The 20616-nt window shown below is 42.5% G+C and overlaps 1 pseudogene; it reads right to left on the minus strand.

The window, feature by feature from the left end:
* Positions 1-19448: 19448 nt before the first annotated feature.
* Positions 19449-20258, minus strand: LOC109437859 (small ribosomal subunit protein eS4, X isoform; annotated as a pseudogene).
* Between the last annotated feature and the right edge of the window lie 358 nt (positions 20259-20616).

Raw genomic sequence — 20616 nt, forward strand, 5'->3', positions numbered from 1 at the left:
ATTGTATATCTCTTGTAGATTTTTGATTTGTGGTTACCATGTGCTTCATATATACTGTATTTCCCTGAAAATAAGACTAACCAGAAAATAAGCCCTAGCATGATTTTTCAGGATGCTCGTAATATAAGCCCTACCCCAAAAAATAAGCCCAGTTAAGATCATCAGCCAGATGGATGCATTTAGTGCATCCATTGCAACACACAATGGATGTATTGAATTATAAAATAATAATATTAATATATAATTAAATGTAAATAATATTATTGACATGAATACTTAAAATAAATGATAATATAAATTATAATTAAGTATTTGTAAATACCCAAGTGAGCACATTTGGACAAGAGGTAAATGCCTATGTAAATAGATGAACTCGAGACTTATTGCTGAATGACCACTCAGAGTACAGACACGATGCGCGAATAACATGCGCACTTGATAACGAATGGATATGGTTGTGTCTAATATAAATATTCATAATTCAATACGTTGTGTGTTGTGATGGACATACTTAATGCACTCGTGTGAAATAAAGAAACGTTTTCTGAATTTTGGTGCCTCCCATTTTTTGTCGCTTTTTGTGTGGACTATCATTCTTAACTGTCATCATTTTTGTTGCCACTGTCTCGTACGTATTCAATTAACACTTGATTTAATGGTAGATTTAAAAAATGGTAGATTTTGACCCCCAGACAAGATGAGTGCAAAAAGAAAAAGCTAATCTGTCAAGTACAAGAAAGAAATCGTGGAGGACTCCCAGAGCAAGACTCATAGCTTTCTGCAAATAGAAGAAGTTGGATCTCTGAATGGCCTGAAAATGGCGAGCAGAGTACAATAACGTCAGTCAACAGGTGGACAAGGGAAATGCTAAGAAGCACAAGTGTGGATCAGGTCAGCAACCATTATTTCCTGAGCTGGAAGACATCATCTGTGAATGGATTGCTGATCGGACAGCAAAGGCTTTGGTTGTGCGCAGGGCTGATATTCAAGCATTTGCCCTTGCAATGGCACCACAGTCGGAAATATCCCCAGAAGAATTCAAAGCATCACAACACTGGATGGATGGCTTCCTCCAGTGATAGGAACTGTCTCTAAGATCAACAACACTGTTCAAGCTGGAAGATACTGAAGTCATTAAATGTGCACTTGCATTCAAGTCCTTTGTTGATGGCATTGACTTTTCTAAATACCAACTCTCCAACATGATTGCTATGGATGAGACTGCAGTGCTTATGGGCCAAGGATCTCAAACAACAATTGATCAGAGAGTTGCCTTGTCAACCTCATTCCCTTCACTGATTACCACAGTGCACGTGTTACCTGTATTCTGGCAATTCATCTGGAGGGAAAGAAAGCCCCATCTCTAATCATCACTAAGGGTGAGAAAGATAAGGTTGAACGTGTTTCAGACATTTATGTTCTTGAAACTGAAAAAGCCTGGTGCACACAAGCAGTTATAGGGAAGTGGGCTGATTTAATGCTGCCACTTGTTTTGTGAGGTGGAGGTGGCCAAAGAGGTCTGCTAGTCTGGGATTCAGCCAGCACTCATCACACTAAAGACATGAAGAACTTCCTTGCAGAGAGAATAGATCAAATAATGATTCCCGCAGGAATGACTGCCTATCTCCAGACTCTTGATATTGCAATAAACAAGCCATTCAAGGACCATTTGCACATGGAAATCAATGACTACATTGAAAATAGAATGGAGAAATCAGCGTGGAAACTTTGTGAAGCCTTGCCTGCAAGAGGTCGTGACTTGGGTGAAGAATTCATGGGATAAAATCACTGACAGCTGTGTTGCCAATGCACTACGAGCAGGCTGCATGGACAAGAAGTGCTCATTTAACAAGAGCTCTATTGCTGGACATGAGAGATTGGGGCCAATGGTTCTACAGGAAATGGAGTCGCAAGAAATTCAAGCTGGAATTCGGGGTTTGGAGAGTTATGACAATGTTCCAGAAGAAGATGACATGACTGTATTTGAATAAATGTAGATTGTTGTACGTGAATAAATATAGATTGTTGTACATGAAAAAATAAGACATCTCCTGAAAATAAGCCCTAAGTCATTTTTGGAGCAAAAATTCATATAAGACTCAGTCTTATTTTCAGGGAAATATGGTACCAATCTATGTTTATAGTAATCTATTTTAAGTTGATGGTTGCTTAAGTTCGAACACATTCTAAAATCACTATTATTTTTACTCATCCTCTGCACATTTAAGAAGTAAACATTTGTTAAACAAAAATGACAAATGTTTACTTCTTTTGTCTGTGTGTTTGTGTGCATCCCTTAATTTATCATTGTAATTACACCTGATCTTCCTACTTTTGCCTTTTAACTTTTGTACTAGCTTTATAGCTGGTTGAGCCACTGCTTTTACTAAGTGTTTGCTTTTGGCAGTGAGAATTTTTTTCTTTCTTATATTTTCTTATTCATATATGTGATCTTTTCTTTTCTTCCTAAAGGAGTCCCTTTAACATTTCTTGCAATACTGGTTTAATGGTGATGAACTCCTTCAGATTTTTTTTTTAGTTTGGATAACTCTTTGTCTCTCCTTTTGTTCTAAATGATAGCCTCGTTGAGTAGGGTAATCTTTGTTGTAGGTTTTTGAATATTTCATGCCACTCCCCCTGGCCTACAAAGTTGCTGCTGAAAAATCAGCTGACAATCTTATGGGAGATCCCTTGTATGTAACTAACTGCTTTTCTTTGGCTACTTTTAAAATTCTTTCCTTGTGTTTAACTTTTGGCTTTTTATTTTATTTTTGAAGAAAACACTTTTTAACTTTTTTTAATTGGGGAATATTTGGGAACAGTGTGTTTCTCCAGGGTCCATCAGCTCCAAGTCATTGTCCTTCAATCTAGTTGTGGAGGGTGCAACTCAGCTCCAAGTCCAGTTGCCGTTTTCAATCTTAGTTGCAGGGGGCACAGCCCACCATCCCATGTGGGAATTGAACAGGCAACCTTGTTGTTAAGAGCTTGTGCTCTAATCAACTGAGCCATCTGGCCACCCTGGCTTTTTAATTTTGATGTGTCTTGGTGTGGGCCTTTTTGGGTTCATCTTGTTTGGGACTCTGAATTCTTACTGGGCTTGTCTGTCTATTTCCTTCATCAAGTTAGGGAAGTTTTCAGTCATTATTTCTTCAAATAGGTTTTTTTATTCCTTGCTATCTCTCTTCTCCTTCTGTTACCCCTATCATGTGAATGTTGGTACACTTGATGTTCCAAAGGTCCCTTAAAGTATCTTCATTTTTTTAGTTCTTTTTTCTTTTTGCTGTTCTGACTTGGTATTTTCTGCTATTTTATCTTCAAGATCATGGATTTGATTATCTGCTTCATCTAATCTGCTGTTGATTCTCTCTAATGTATTCTTCACTTCAGTTATTGTATTATTTATTTCTCACTGGTTCCTTCTAATTTTTTGTATCTCTTTGTTGACGTTCTCAATGAGTTCATCTATTCTTCCCCTAAGTTCATTGTACATCTTTATAGCCAATGTTTTCAACTCTGTATCGGTAGATTGCTTGTCTGCATTTTATTTAGTTCTTTTTCTGGAGTTTTGTCCTGTTTTTAAATTTGGGATGTATTTCTTTGTCTTCTCATTTTGGCTGATTCCCAGTATACATTTCTATGTATTAGTTATATCTGTTACATCTCCCAGTCTTGACAGAATCAATTTATTTGGAAAGTATCCTGTGGGGCCCACCAGTGGCACAGTCTCCCTGGTCACCTGAGCTGGGTTCTTCAGGAGTGTCCCTTGTGTAGGTCGTGTGTGCCCTCTTATTGTAGTTGGGCCTTGACTGTTGTTGGCAACCAAGTGTGTGGGATTGACCCTCAGGCTACCTGGCTATGAGGGCTGGCTGTGACCACAACAGATAAGCTGTTGTGCAGGGGCTGACCCCATGGAGCAGGAATTGCTTTGGGGGGTTTTGGTGACAGCCAAGTCTGCCCTTCAGGTCTGTTGTATGTGGAGCTGATTGGGTGGTGCTCTGGTGTGGTCTGAATATGGCTACTAGGTGTGTTGGTTTTAGAGGCTCTTGGGAGGAGCTCTGGTGCTGTCCAAAGTCAGCCACCATTTATGACTAGCTTAGGGAAGCCTAGTGGGAGCTACAAAGTGACCTGTGATTGGTTGCCACTTGTGCTGGCTTGGAGGCACGTGGGAGAGGCTACCCTGTGAACTAAAGCCAGCTGCCATTAGTGTCAGCTTTGGAGCTGTTTCTTGGGCATCATGATGTGAACTGAGGCCAGCTGCCTCTTGTGCCCAGTTTGTGGCCACTTAGTTGAAGCTATGTTCCAGCCAACACTGGCTGCTGCTGATGCCAGGCGTGGGGCGACCTGATGAAATTTACAATGAAAGTTGAGATTGGTTATTACTTGTGCCGGTCCATGTCTCTGCCCCTAATACTGGTCTCCTTGTGGCTTCCTTTTTATATCCTTAGTTGTAGGATTTCTATTCAGATAGTCTTCAGGTGGTTCTCAAAGATGGTTATTGTGTAATTTAGTTGTAATTTTGATATAGTCATGGAAGGAGGTGAGCACAGTATTTACCTCCTCTGCCATCTTGACCAGAAGTTTGAAAACATTTAAATACAGGCTTTTGTATTGGATTACATTTTAAGATTTGATGAGAATAGGGATATGCAAAAAAAAAAAAAAAAAAAAAAAAAAAAATCATTGTTCTGACAGCAAAATAGAGATTCAAAGACAATGTGATTACTTGAAATAATTTTTTAAAAAATGACTCTAACATAGTGGGAATAGAGCAGTGTCACCGAGGAAGAAAGAAAATACATGTCAGTATAAAGAGGAAGTATACATATTTTAATAATAAGCTATCTGGGACTAAAAGGAAGTGTAGACATGAATAATGTTGATTTTAAAATCCGTAAAAAGCAGGAAATACCTATTGAAGATGAAAAATAAAAGAAAAATGAAAATACTGTTATATCTGATCACAAAATTCTTATGAATATTCCAGTGAAAGGTGAAGCAACCCTGGAAACATGTCATGAGTAGCACAACAGGTGTCATGGCCTCCCTGAGCACAAAAAACAACTCCCTGGACATGGCCTCCACCACATCCACTGCAGAAATGAAAGCAATTATAGTGTCCACTAAAGACTCTCAGACAACTGCAACATCTGTGCCCACCACAGCCTCCACTACAGTCTCTGAGACCACCATGCCTCCCACGACAATGTCTTTGCCAATCACAACCTCCACCAGAAACTCTGAGACCACTTTAGCCTCCACCACGGACTCTGCGTCCTCCACCACAGCATCTCTGACCATGACAGTTTCTGCTTTAGTCTCAGAGTCCACCATGGCCTCCACCATAGTTCCTGAAATCACCACATCCTCCATTATGTCTGTGCCTCCCACAGACTCTATCTCCGGCTCTAACAACACTACGTTCTCTGAGAGCACCATGGCTTCTGTCACCACTGCTGAGACCATTAGAACCTCCACAATTACTGTAATGCCTGCTGAGACCACAGTGTCTGGGCCCACCAGCGTCCACACCGCAGCCTCTGAATCTACAATAGACTCCACTACGATATCTGAGTGCACTGTGCACGCCACTACAGTGTCTGTGCCCACAACTTCCTCTATGCCCAGATTTCCTGAGACCCTACCCCACTTCCCTCACACTCCTGGCCCCAGCCACTTCTAATGGCTCTTCCACACAAACAGCCTGCCTCAGCTAGCATGGCAAACTTTCCTAAAATCTCTGAAAGGTCCAAAACCTCCAAATAAGTGACAGCATAACCCTTATGTCCACCACAGACTCCACCACACACTCTGAGACCTCCACAGGCTCTGAAATTACCAAAACCATCACCACAGTCACTGAGGGCACCACACACTCCACCACGGTATCTGTGCCCACCAAGACCTTTACCGTAGCCTCTGAGACCACCAGGACCCCCATGGTAATGTCTGTGCCCACCACAGTCTTCACCACAGTCTCTGAAAACACTGCAGGCTCTGGGATCACCATAGCTTCCTCCACAATCTCTGAGATGGCCATGGCCTCCCTTTCAACCTCTGAAGCTACCATGGCTTCCACCACAGCCTCTACCAAAATGTCTGTATCCACCACAGCCACCACCACAGGCTCTGAAACAACTATAGTCTCCACCACAGCATCTGTGACAACTGCCAAGTATGTGCCCTCCACAATCAGCACAATGCCTGTGGAGACCACCACAACATCTGTGCCCACAATGGTCTCCAACTCAGTCTCTGAGACTGCTACAGGCTCCCAGACAGTGTCTGTTCCCATCCTGGTCTCAACCACACTCTTTGAGAGCACCACAGCCTCCACAATAACATCTGTGCCCACAACAGCTTCTACTTTGATCTCTGACTCCACTGTGGGACCCACCACTGTCTCTGAGACCACCACATCCTCTGCAATAACATCAGTGTCCACTAGACCCTCCACCACAGGCTCTAGGAATACAACATCTTCCGAGACTACCACGTGCTTCACCACAAAGTCTGAGACCACGAGAGCTGCCAAAGCAGCCTCTGACACCACCATAGTCTCCACTAAAACCTCTGTGACAACTACAGGGTCTGTGTGCTCCACAGCCACCACAATGCTCACTGAGACCATCACAGCATCTGTGTCCAACATAGCCTCCACTATAGCTTCTGACAGCACCACATCTTCCATAAGCACATCTGTGCCCACCACAGTATCACCAATGAAACCACCACAGGCTCTGAGACCACCATAGCTTCCCGCACAGCTTCAGGGACCACTGTAGACTCTGTGCCCACCAACTTTTCCACCTCAGCCTCTGAGGCCACTGTGGACATCTCCACAGCCTCTAAAAGGACCACATCCTCTATCCAAAGGTCTGTGACTACCACACCTTTCGAAACCACCACCGCTTACACAATGGCCTCTGAGACCACTGTAGGCCTTGACACTTCCACAGCTACCATCACTGCCAATGAGACCCCCACAACAGTGTCTGTGGCCAAAACAGCCTCGACCACAGTCTCTGAGAAGACGGCAGAGTCTTTGTCCACCACAGGCACTGAGACCACCACAGCCACCACTACAAGATCTGAGCATAGCCTACAGCCCAGCCTCTGAAATCATGTCAGAGTCTGTGAACAGCATGGCCTCCACCACAGCCGCTGAGTCCAACATGCTGTCCACCACAGACTCCAGCACACGCTCTGATACCATCAAGCCCATCACGGCCCCCTCATCAGCCTCTCAGATCACCACAGATTTTTCCACTTTTTCTGAGCCCACTACAAATAGCACCCTAGTTTCTGAGACCCTGACTGTCTCACCACAGCCAGTACGAGCACCACAGGCTCCTTCTCAGCATCTGTGCCCACCCTGTTCTCCTCCACAGTTTCTAGGGGCACTGAAGCTTCCACCTCACCTTCTGGGCCCACCACAGCCCCAGATGTGACCACATCACTCCTCTTGGCCTCTACCTCCACTGCTGGGGCCACGACAGTCTCCACCAGTGTCTCCAGACCTTCCATGGCCTCTTTCACCACCTTGGTGTCCACCAAGGCCATTGATTTTTCTACCCAATCCATTACCAACACAGTTGTATCAGGTAATAACTACCACATCTCTAAGCACACACGTTTAACTCCAGTGACAACCATTTATGCTCTAGACTCTAGTCAAGACACCACACATATTAGATAGAATTCTATTCCCTCTTCTTGAATCTTACTCTTTTCTACTCTAGCCTTACCTCCTTTTGTTTAGTGTCTATTATTTCCATCCCAATCCGAAACATTTTTTTGCAAATATCCCCCACCACAATTATATCTCATCACTTCTGCTGACAGTGAACTCACCTCAACTCTGTTGACAGCCATCCCAATTCGTCAGATGCTCTCACTGCTGTGCCAAGTACAATCAGCTCTATTCAACCTACCACCTGCAACACCACCATCTCATCTTTAATATAGTGACCTCTGGTTCAGGGGTTACAAACTACACTTCATGGGCCAAGTCTCACCTGTTATCCATTTTTCCAAATACACTGTATTGGAACATAGCCACACTTATTCATTTACATGTGTAACTACTTGCCAGCTACTTTACATAGTTGTGACAAAAACCGTGTGACCCACATCGCTTAAAAAAATTACCATCTGACACTTTAGAAAAACTGTTTGCCAACCTTTGTTTTAGTATTAAACCAAAATGATTTTTCCCTACTCTGACACTTGCTCTGCATAAAATCACTTGTGCACTTGTGTTGGATATGACTCTATCGTATGTTCTGAATCTCCCACTGCTATTTCAGTGACTGACGCTGGTCTGCTATGAATGTAACCACTTCTGATCTAAACACAACCATTGCTGTAGAAGCCAGCACCTCCACGGCCTCTGCTGTATTAGGCCCTCCCACCTTGTTCTGAGTCCACCCTCTCCTGTCACCTGGGCCAACCTCCTCCACGTGGGTCAGGTTCTTCCACATCTGTTCTTAGCACACTCACGTCGACTTCATTGATCAACACGGTTGTGTTAGATCGTGTCACCTCTGCTCCCAGCTATGGCTCTGCCTCACCCACGAGTAAATCTGATTCTACCCTCTCTTCCTCCAGCACCCTCCTTACACCCAGTGACTACATCACAAGAGTACCAGACCCTACCACTTTTATCTACTTGGCTGACCCCTTCTGAAATTGAATAGATCTGCTTCTGCATGAGTCATGGTCTTCTGCCTCCACCAACACCAGTGCCCCCAGTGGACATATCCTACCTCCTCTTCTCTAAGACACTCAGCTCTATTCTGGGATTAATGACCTCCGGTGAATCACTTTCCACTGTCTCCTCCCACCACAACACCTCTCCTCCAACCACCCCCCCCCCATCAGTGTGTTAGATTCAGCCCCTCTGCTGTACATGCATCTCTCTTCCCTTATCCCCACTACAAATGCAGCATAGTGTGTGACCTGTTTCCTAGGCACCAGGACTACTGGAAGCAGACCAGCTACCCCCACCCCGTTACTACTGGAATGGAATCCGTGACCGGTGCTACCAGCAATGCTGTCTCTGGGATAGCCCCGAATACCTCTGGCCTGGGCACAACTACTATTGGAAAATCATCTACCACCTCAGTCCCGGGTATCAGGACCACCAGTACAGGACCTACCCCTGAACCAACCACTGCTCCTGGAACCAGCATCACCTTCCATAAAACAGCCCAGTCACCACGGGCACAAACATGCGAAAGCCACACGCCATCAAACATGACTAAACCAAGGGGGCATTTGCAGCCCTGGGCCGTCATCCTCATTTCTCTGGCTGCAGTCATGGTTGGTGTTGGGCTATTAGTGGGACTGAGTTTTTGCCTGGTGAGTATCAAGTTTGAGTTAACAGGGGAGCCTGCCAAGAAGGTACATGATGAATGGGAGTTGAACTCATATAAACAGTGCTCTTAGTATACCTAGACATGGAGAGGAGAATAGGTTTGTGCCCCAGGAAGGAAAGAACTGCTTAATGTGCTATGAAGACCAGAGGGATGCGATAGATGTAAAGTAGAAAGAGAAAGGCAAAAAAGATGAAGTTGGGGCCAAAGGCAAAGAAAATTATGTGAATAGGGAGAAAATAGAAAGAAGATATTTAAAGAAAGCCATGTCTCTTAATAAAACAAAATCTGGAAGTTAGAATATTTTAGCACCAGAAGAAGAATCTCCAAGGAGTGAGGGATCTTTAGAGCCTCACTCTGTTCACTTATTTCTATTACAAATTTTAGTGCTGGTTATTCTTGAGTACTTCTTCCTTTCTGATGGTTTTGCACAGGCAGAGATGAAGAGTCTGTCCTTGGTTCTCCTCAGCTCAGCTGATAAGCTAGAATCTTGAAAACATTTCACCAAATCTGAGAGAGAAAGACAGGGAAATAAACATAAAACAGGAAACGTAACAATGTTCAGAGGTCTGCATTGCAGGTTTCTGATTGTCTTCCATGGGACACATTTACAGTGCCCACAGCACTCTGCAATTTCATGTTCTGTGTGGGATGGCTACTCTCTGACCTCCTTTTGCATCACTGATCTCTGGTCTTTTTTTCTTTTTTTAATTCATTTCTGTTTTGTTTGTTCATTTATTTTGTCTTTTAGAATCCACAAGTAAGTGAAATTATATGGTACTTGTCTTTCTCTGTCTTGCTTATTTTACTTAGCATAATACTCTCTAGCTTTCTGGTCTTGATCTTTCTCCAAATACATATATTTCTTATTCTGATTTAAAAATTTATTTACATTTTTCCTATTTTCTTACAGTTCCTGTTATAAAACTCACACTCGAGGAATGACGTTGAGTATAAATCCGTGGTGTGCTGGAGCTAGTCTCACAGAGGCTGTGCATCTCTGCCCAACTCTGAATTCACTGATGTCACGTTGATAGTTTAAAATATGCTGTGGTGGTAATACTTGCACTACTGAAATTGGCAAATACTACAAATCACGTCTTTATCCCTCTGAGAGCTAGTTATTAAACAATGACCAGTATAACACTAGTAAAAGTGGATAAACAAGTGAAAAACACACTACAGTCACAAAGGGACAGTTAATTTACCAAGATGCTTTATTTCTGAATTCTCTGCCTATCTCCATAGATAGGCTACAAAATAAAAGATCTATCATCCAGGAAAGAGTTCCTAAATTACTTCATAATTTTATATGCAAGGTCAACAGATAATGAGAACTAACATTAATTGAGTTTTTACTGAATTACAGGGCTGAGTGCTTGAAATGTATCATGTTATTTAATTTGCTCTACAATCCTATGGGGATATTGTATCCACCTTATAGGTGGGGGACCTGGAGCTCCATGATCTTAAACATTTGTCCCAGCACGTGCAGTAAGTGGCAGATCTTGGACTCTAACCCAGGTTGGTTTAATTCTGGAGTTCATGGCTATAATCTCAAGGCCCTACATGGACAGCTTTCTGAGGGCTCTCTATTCCATTTTCCTGTCCTCAGATTCTTTACTGACTAACAAAGTGAAAGACTCTTTCAGGTGAGTCTGCATCTTTCGCAAAGGAATGTGGATTCATTTTTGTCTTGAAAGACCAATAGCACATAACCTTACCACGCTGCAGAAGATATATTAATACTGTAAGAAGGAAGGTTGTTTCCTCAGGTAGAAAAACAGTAAAACAACAAGGACATGCAATAAGGATGGTGGTAAAGAGGACAAAAATAGGTCATTTTGAAAAGTGAAAATCTGATGGTGAAATGAAATTGTATAGTGATAAAGGAGAAGAGAACTTAATTTTACAATATACTTTTTTATCCTTTAGAGAGACTTTTCCTCCTCCCTGATGAATAGTGGCACTTATTGCCCTCATGACCACAGAACTGGCCTTGATCTGGACCTGGGCACAGGATGGGGCTCTGGAATGTTCCACAGCTTGGGAAATGAACTGATCCATGAAGGAGCACATGGCTTTGACACAGAGTGGGCCATGAATTGAGCCACAGCCACAGGGGTGGTTATGGCATGAATCACAGTGGGAGTTCTGGACATGGAGGAGGCCATAACAAGAGCCATGACATGGATCACAGATGAGGCCACTGAGGAAGCCATGGAGTGGGCCATAGAGGAAGCCATCATGGAAGCCATGACAGGACAAGATGACTGTGACCATAGACTGAATATTGGAAAATATGGGGAAGTAAAGCATGGGGTAAAAAGGGGTCAAGGAGGACAAGAAAAGAATTATTATGGAATGATTAAAATGGAGTATAAAAAGGTTCTCAGGGAGTGAGGTCAAGATCAAGAAAAGAAGCAGCAAAAGAATCACAGGGACCTTGACCAACACTGGGAAGGATCAAGCAGAGGCTGGGGGACATGCAGAGCTTTACCAGGCTTGGCGAGAACTTCAAGTCAAAGCTTTCTTGAGTTGTACCTGCGTCTCAGACTCTATTGTAGGGAGTCATGGTGCTCACCCTCAGCATCTTTTCTTCCATCTCCCACCACCCAAGTCATGGTCAGTGTTTCTCATTCCTATGTTTCCTCAGGATTCTGTAAATGTTACCACATCTCTAAGAAACAAAATCATATAATAAATGTATTATCAGGACCACATGGTTATTTGTTTTCCTATTTGTTCTTTCAGTTTTCCCTGTGACTTTTTTTGAGTGTTTACTATGTACCAAGTACTGTCCTAGGAGCCTTTAAATACATCATCACTTAATCACTAAAAAAATCTTGTGAGAAGAATCTCTTTGAGGTAGGCAAAGATATTTAAACAAGACACAGAAAGCACAAACTGTAAAAAAGAAAGTTTGATGATTTGGAGTTTATTAAAGTTCAGTATCAGACTATACTTTAAGGGGATGAAAAGGAAAGCCAAAGACAGGATTAGATATTGCAATACACATATCTGACAAGGACTCATATCCAGAATATAGAAAGAACTATAAATCAATAAGAAAAAGACAATGCAATTTTAAAATGGGCAAAAGATTTGAGAAATCGTTTTTTAAAAAAAATATCAAAATGACCAATGAACATTTGAAAAGGTGCTGAATATTATTATTGGAGAAATGGAAATGAAAACAACAATAAGATACTATTACTCACACACCACAATAACTAGAATTTAAATGTCTGACAATACCAAGTATTGGCAAGGATGTTGAAGAACTGGAATCCTTACACATTGTTAGTGGGAGTGTAACTGATACAACTATTTCGGCAAAATGTTTGGCAACACTAAAATTAAACATGCATGTTATGCTATGACCCAGTAATTCTACTCTTGAGTACATATATCCAACAAAAATGAATATGTTCACCAAAAGATGTGTCTCATAGCAGCTTTATTCATAATAGTGCCAAGCTGGAAATTACCCCCAAATCCATTAACATTAGAATGGGTAAATAAATTGTGACATAGTTATATACTGAATGCTGTCCAATAGTGAAGAATGAACTACTGAATCACGCAACAGCATTAGTGCATCTCATAGATATAATGTTGAGTAAAAGAAGTCATAAAACACAAGAGTAAATACTATATAATTCTAATCACATGTAGTTCAAGAATATGTGAAATTAATCTATTGTGATAAAAGTCAGAATTGTGGCAACCTAGGAGGAAAACGCTGGGAGATGACATGAGGGAAACTTGTGGGAGGTGGAGATGGTAATATTCTATATTGTGTTTGATTACATGGATGTATACATATCTAAAACTTCGTTGACATGTGTACATAAGATTTGTGCACTTAATTGTATGTAAGTTATACTTCAATTAAAAAATCAAAAGGTATTCTCTGAGGTCTTCTTTTTCTGACAATATTATGATTTCCTTAGAGAATGTGGTTGGGGACACATGATGATAAATAAGGCATTCAGTTAAGCCCAGTGACAGTGGTGCTTGTGGGAGCACTGAGTGCAGGGACAGAAAATACCTAGTTTAATGAGGACAGATCATTACCTCCCCCAGATTGGAAGAGGTCCAATGTAATCAACCTGACACCAGGTCTTTCTGGGGAATGATACCATATAGGAAGGTCAAAGTTGATCTCTTCTGTTAGCAGCTTAGGCACTTGGCAATAGAAGTATCTTTCTGGATTAGCCTTCCTGAGGAGAAGGCATCTTACTGAACCCATGTATAACTCCATCCCTGCCACTATGTCTGCTTTATTTCTGAGCCCTTTGAGCAAGCACTGGAGAAGCTGGAGAAAGGGGTTGACTGACACCCATAGAATGGGTCACCTTATCCACCTGATAATTGAAAGCCTCCTCTGAAATTGAAATTGAAAGCAGCAAATGCCCATGGGTGAATAGTCACATGGGACACAAATACTCTCGCCATCTGTGCCCTTCCCAAAAGACTCATCCACATTCCTCTTTCCCAGACATCCTTATCATCAATTCACTAATCATAGTCTTTCCACATCCAAAGTTATCCAGCCAAACTCTTAGCCATAGCCTCTTGGTCAGGGGAAATTGTATCTCTGGTCATCTCTTTGCCCAGGCAAAGTAAACAAGCAGATGCATTGTTCAAGGTTCTGCTCCACTGTCCTTCAGGGCTACCCTGAGTGGAGCTGAGATGCGGCAGTAGTCCACTTTCTGATGGTGCTAGCATGTCAAGCAGAACAACCTGCAGACCAGATGAAACCCAATCTTTTGTTTCTCAGTCAACTGGACCTAGGAAACTCTCCTGTGACTGTGGTGTGGAGGGAGAGGTTGGAGGTGTGTCTGGAGTAGATGACAGTGGAATTTGAACTGCCTACCTATGCCTCTTACTTATGTCTTAAAGACCTAAGTGAGCCCAAATTCATATACGCACTTCCCCTTGGTGAGCAAAGTGATACTAAGTATGCCCAATCTTATAGTTTGGAGGTGCAGAAAATACCCAGTTCATAAAGGGCAACATGTGTTTTATGAACTGTCACTGAGGACTCAATATCAAGTCAGATGCTAGTTATTAAAAAGAGATAAGCTCACATGATTTTGGCAGAATTAATTTTCTAATGTTGTAGAATTGAGGTCCTGTTTCCTTGCTGGCTGTCAGCTGGGGTTGCTCTCAAACCCTAGAGCTGACCCTATTTAAGGAGGTGGAGGCCATGGAGGTGTTTATATAGGGCCTGTGGTAGGAAGAATAATGGGCCCCCCAAAGATATCTGCATCCTAAACCCAGAAGGTGTATGTATGCTACCTTATATGGCAAGAGAGGCTTTGCAGGAGTGATTACATTATGGATCTTGAGATGGGAAGATTACTCTGAGTTATCTGGGTGGGCCCGATCTAATCACAAAGGTCCCTATAAAAGGGTGACAGGACGGTCAGAATCAGAGAGAGATTTGAAGATACTACGATGCTGGCTTTGAAGGTGGAGGAAGGGGCCATGAGCCAAGGAGTGCAGGAAGCCTCTAGAAGCTGAAAAACACAAGGAAATGGATTCTCCACTAGAGCTTCCAGAAGGAACCCAGCCCTGCTGACACCTCAACTGTAGCCCAGTAAAAGCAATTTCAGACTTCTGACCTCCAGAACCATAAGAAAATAAATTGTGTTGTTTCAGTGCACTGGGCTTGTGGTGATTTGTTACAGCAGCAGCAGGAAACTAATAAATGGCCTTAGGAGAATGCATCCCTGGACCAAGGAAGTGCTTCCAGAGGGGCCAGAGGAAGTGCACTTCCTCAGGTGGGGGAGGGGGCTCCTGCTGGCAGGGAATGCTCAGTGGGATTTGGAGGTTCAAGTTTCTTAGATTCATCTAAACCTACCTAAGCATCTCCACCCCACGTCTGGGCTGCTATTTAACAAATAACCTACACGTCACATTAGAGACTGGCAAGAATATAAATGCCAGTTGAGTATAATTCTTCAATCTGCAGAATCAAAGTTTGAGTCTGGTTTTATCGTACACGGTTCTTGTGGCGTCCAGACATAGGCCTTTCTTTCAGGGCAGTCGGAGAAAGCTCTGCTGTTCCCCATGTTGCCTCTGCCAGGGTGTGACACGCAGGTGGGATTTCCGTTCTGTGATCTCTCCGGTGCAATCACCACACTCCCACTGTCAACACCCCGCACTCCACAACCCCTCCCTTCAGTAATTACTTTAGTCCAGGCAAAATCACAGGTGATAACTTAAGTAACTGAGTATCTTCGGCTATGGAATACAAACAACCCCATTTTAGACTAGTGTGAAATCACCCCTGCCCTTATGCCTAAATTGGTGAGATAACCAATACAAGATTCCCATTTTTAAATGTCAATTTTCTGAAATTTTTTCTTATACCAAATATTGTAACAGTCAGGGTTCAGTAATGAAAGAATCCATTCTGAATATTTCAAGCATTAAAGGGAGTTAGTACAAAAAATAGGTGCTTATAAAACGACTTGAAAAGGTGGAGGAATGAGAGTTAGAGTGACAGCTGATCGCTTTCAGGTTCACTGCTGTAGAGAGCAGAGAGCAGCTCTCATCCAGAGGCAGCAATGTGCAGGCTCACAGTCCTGCAGCAACAGGGAAATGCAGAATCCTTACATGTACCACAAAACCCAGCCAAAGGAAATCTTCTAAGTCTCATGTGAGTTTGTCTTATTGGAGGAACATGATAGCAATGTGTCTGGAACCTGCTGGCAAGGAAGCCTGGGAAATGTAGTTCCCAGGCTCAAGCTCCTTCCCATACAGGGGAGAGCATGGAAGGATGTCAAATGTGCCAAATGCCAATAAACAGATGTGGAGAGAGCTGCGGTGGGACAGGAGATAGCAGATTAACACTAGAAAGAGAAAGCACACTTCTTGTCTAATCACCTCTAAGAAGGTCTGAATGCTAAGATTAAAAGATATAGTAGAGAGAATGTGAAATTCAGGCAATTCTTAAATAGGCCTTTTGAGTCTGTGTGTGTGTGTGTGCCTAAATTGTACAAAGAAAAATACCAAAATTATGCTGTGTCTCTGTGTTTTTCTGTTGATATAGAAGTGTTTGGACCCACAATATTTCTAATATGGGAGCAAATTTATCTCTCATTCTGTAAAGAAGGCAAAAGTTCTAAGACATCTGCCCCTACGTCCCTATTCCCTCATGGTCATCAGAACTAACTCTCCAAATAGGCATCCAAACATAACCTTTTCCCAGCCGACTGCACTTGGACAACCTGCTTCTAACTCATTCACTTAATAACATGTCCCTTCTAATAGATATTGCATCTGTTTTTGTTTCAAACTTAACTTTGCTAAACCTTTGCAGCTTTTGTGGAAGCTCCAGAATTTCTGTAGGGAAGGAGTTAGGTACATGAGACTTGGTTCAAAGTGGACAGCTGGGACCATTCTGGAAGCAATGTTTGCAACTGATGCCCTCTTTATAGTGATAAAGAATATGGCACAGGAGTCAGACTACTTGGGTTTGAATCCTGACTCTACCGTTTGCTAGTTTTGTGAGCCTGGGAAGGTAAACTGAGGCTTCTCTGTGCCTCAGTTTCCCATTTATAAAATGGGGTATAATTGTGGCACCTAAAACCAGAGTAGTTGTGAAAACTAAATGACTTAATATCTGCAAAGCACTTTGAATAATGTCTGGCACATGGAATAATCAATAAATGCTATCATAAGCTATTATTAGATTGTTTCTTTGTGGCTAGCTTATGGAGGAGAGGAGGAAATACTTTTTGGTGGGCTTTCACAGAAGCTTCCTTTGTGTAGCAACCACATTGTTTTTAATTAGAGTTTCTATTTATTCAGGGCTCCTTGAAGGGAACACATGGAGACTGGAGTCGGCGGGACAAAGGCCCCCTTAGCCTTCCCTCCGTGCTGTTGCTCCTTTCCAAAGATGTCATGTCATGGCCACTAACATTTTTGCTAACAAAACTATAGCATCAAAACAGACACATAGACCAATGGAACAGAACAGAGAGCTCAGAAATAATCCCACCCATATATGGTAAACTAATCTTTGACAAAGGCGCCAAAAATATACAATAAGAAAAGGTTAGTCTCTTCAATAAATGGTATTGAGAAAACTGGATATCCACACGTAAAAGAATAAAATTGGACCCTTATCTTACACCATACGTAAAAGAATAAAGTTAACTTGAAATGAATTAAGGACTTAAACCTGAAACTGTAAAACTTCTACTAGAAAACATAGAGCTAAGTTCCTGAAAATTGGGGTTGGTAATGATTTTTTGGATTTGACACCAAAAGCATAGACAACAAAAACAAAAATAAACAAGTAGGACAACATTAAACTTAACAGTTTCTGTACAACAAATTATAAACCAAATGAAAAGACAACTGACAGAATAGGAGAAAATATATGCAAACCATATATAAGGGGTTAATACCAAAAATATATAATGGACTTATACAACTCAATGGCAAAAATCGAACAACAAAAATAAAAACAAATAACCAAATTTAAAAATGGGCAAAGCACTTGAATAGACACTTTTCCATAGAAGGCATACAAATAGTCCTCAGATACATGAAAAGATACTCAACATCACTAATCATCAGAGAAATGCAAATCAAAACCACAATGAGAGGTCATCTCACACCTGTTAGGATGGCGATTATAAAAACAATAAGAGATAGTATAACCTAATAAATATATATTCTTGCAGACCAATGGAACAAAATAGAGAGCTCAGAAATGCAGGTAGCCTAGCAGAGACTAACTTTTATTTAAAACTCATAACTTTGCTTACATTAACCTGTAAACTCACTTGGCTCACCGTGGATGTTATAAGGTTTAGTAACCATACAAATGACAGATAATTGGCTAAGAGTTTAACAGAAGAGCTGAGACTTACTTAAACTGTCTTCTATACCTGTGTTATCCCTGACATTGACGAATGCCAGAACTCTTTTCAGGGATAAGCTCAAGATGATTTGCAGAACCAAGGGCTAAATGCTCAAATTGCCTGAGGCTGGGAGGACTCTATTGGCCTAATTTGCCTGATCTCTTCATGAACTATTCTCATTATAATACTAAAATCTCCTCCCAGGGGCGGAGATTTTCCACCATTTTTGAAATTGCGATGTATAGGTACAGGAATGTTTTCTAACTGCGCGTGTGCAGGAATGCACCTACCTGAACAGGTGATGGTGAAGCTTGCCTTGAGGCTTATGCATGACTTCCCTGAATAAAGACAAACTTTATCCTTTGTTCAGTGACACGCTGCTTTGGGAGGTGGCCTCCACCTCCTCATACTCGTGTGTCCTTGCCTGCCGGCTTACAATAAAGTACATGGCGGGAGATGGCAAAGGATGTGCCCACCAGCTCTTTCAGGCTCCCAGGAGGATACTAGTCAGATCCCACATGCAAGCTGATTAAAGCTGGACACTCAGGCGGCACTTGGGAGAGCATGCAGTCAAGCGCCTTACAGAAAAAAGCGGAGATGGGATTTTTGCTTGCGCCCTCTGTGCTGAGCCCAGGAGGGAGAGCTGTAGGCAGTGCTTATGCACCCATTAAAAACTACTTTTTTTGTTTACTATTGTCCTATAGGACTCATGAATGCAGAGCCCCATTGGCTATCAGAGCTAGTTGATTTGGGATCCAGTCCCTTGTGTGGCAGCCACAAAAGTTGGGGCTCAAGACTTATGGACAAGCTCCTTCCAGGGAGAAGCTGGTGACTTGGTTTTATTATTAGAACAAGCTGGAAGGAGAAGGTAGGGGAGGTGCCCCTGAGAAGGATCTCAGTCAGCACCAAGATAGGGGCTAATTAGAAGCCAGACTCCCAAGTAGCAGCTGGTAAAATATGCAGTCAACCCCTGCTAGGCAAAAACTGGGAGATGGGTACTTTTGCCTATTCTCTCTACACCAAGCCTGGGGTTGCCTATTCTCTACACCGAGCAGCTGAGAAGTGCTTACACACCCATTAACAACTGCTTCTTTGTTTGCTAGCGTCTTGTGGGACCTGAAATGTTTTTTTTTTTTATGCTATACTATCTTTAATTAAGTACAAAGACTCTGCTAACCATGTCACCTGGAGATCATTTCACCCACTGCTCTGTTTGGCCGCCAGTCTCGTCTCATCTCTCTCTTCCGCAATGGTGAGGCAGACACCCTTTCCACGGGGAAGAGAAATCCATGGCTTGTTGTGTTTGCCAATAACAAAAATGTTGGAGAGCTGGGTGGCAAAGCTGTTGCCATTGGCCTCTTCACATGAACCACATCAAAAGAACCAGGGTGTCGCTCTCTGTTGGTGATCACACCACTTCTTCCCAGGTTGGCACCTCCGGTCACCATGCACAGGTTACCAGTGTCACACTTGATGAAACCAATAATTTTGCCGGTCTCCAAATCGATATGAATGGTGTCGTTCACCTTGATGAGGGCACCAGGGTAAGGATGGGTCACAAGATGCAGGATTCCTTTTGTGCCCACAAAGATCTTTCTCACTTTGCACCACTCGAACTTGGCCTCCTTGGGTGTAACACGCAAAGCGACCCTTGGTGTCGCAGGTCAGACGGAAGTTCTCTCCTGTCTTGTGGATGCTGATGATATCCATCCATCAAACCACCGGGGGAGGTTACGTCTGTTCAGACTTGCCAACAATCTCAATGAACTGCTGCTTGCAGACCTTCTGTACGTCATCTCCTGTTAGGGCACATTCAGTCTGTTTCTTAGGAAGACGGTGAGAGGGAGACATTCCCTCATCTCGTGGGGACCGGTGGATGGATGAGGAGCACACACATAGGTCAGTTTACCCACATCCAGTGCTTTGGAGCCTCTACGCACTCCAGACGCTTATTGGGACCATGAGCCGTGGCTGTGCTGGGCACGGACTGATGCATGTTTTATACTGACCTAGAAAATCCTAGTTTTAATTCATCCTCAATTCCAAATCAGTACCAAGCCCCACAAATAGAGGCAATGAAAGTAATCATCTTTACTCCTCAAATACTGTACAATTTCAAATCATTGACCCTAATATTCCATGAGGGTGCCCGCCTGGATCCAGGGTGGCTGTGGGTACAATTAGCCTGAGGGAGAAACAAATGAGGCGTGAGCCCAGTTGATAGACCTGCAGGTTTAGTTGGCTCTGATCACTCCCGGGATTCAACGATTTTCAATTCTCAGTCATGATAGAGTACTTTAGCTCACATATAGCTTCTTTGGCTCCATTGCCAAATGAATTTTTTTTAATGAGGG

This window comes from Rhinolophus sinicus, linkage group LG05 (assembly GCF_036562045.2).
Source record: "Rhinolophus sinicus isolate RSC01 linkage group LG05, ASM3656204v1, whole genome shotgun sequence".
Taxonomy (NCBI): Eukaryota; Metazoa; Chordata; class Mammalia; order Chiroptera; family Rhinolophidae; genus Rhinolophus; species Rhinolophus sinicus.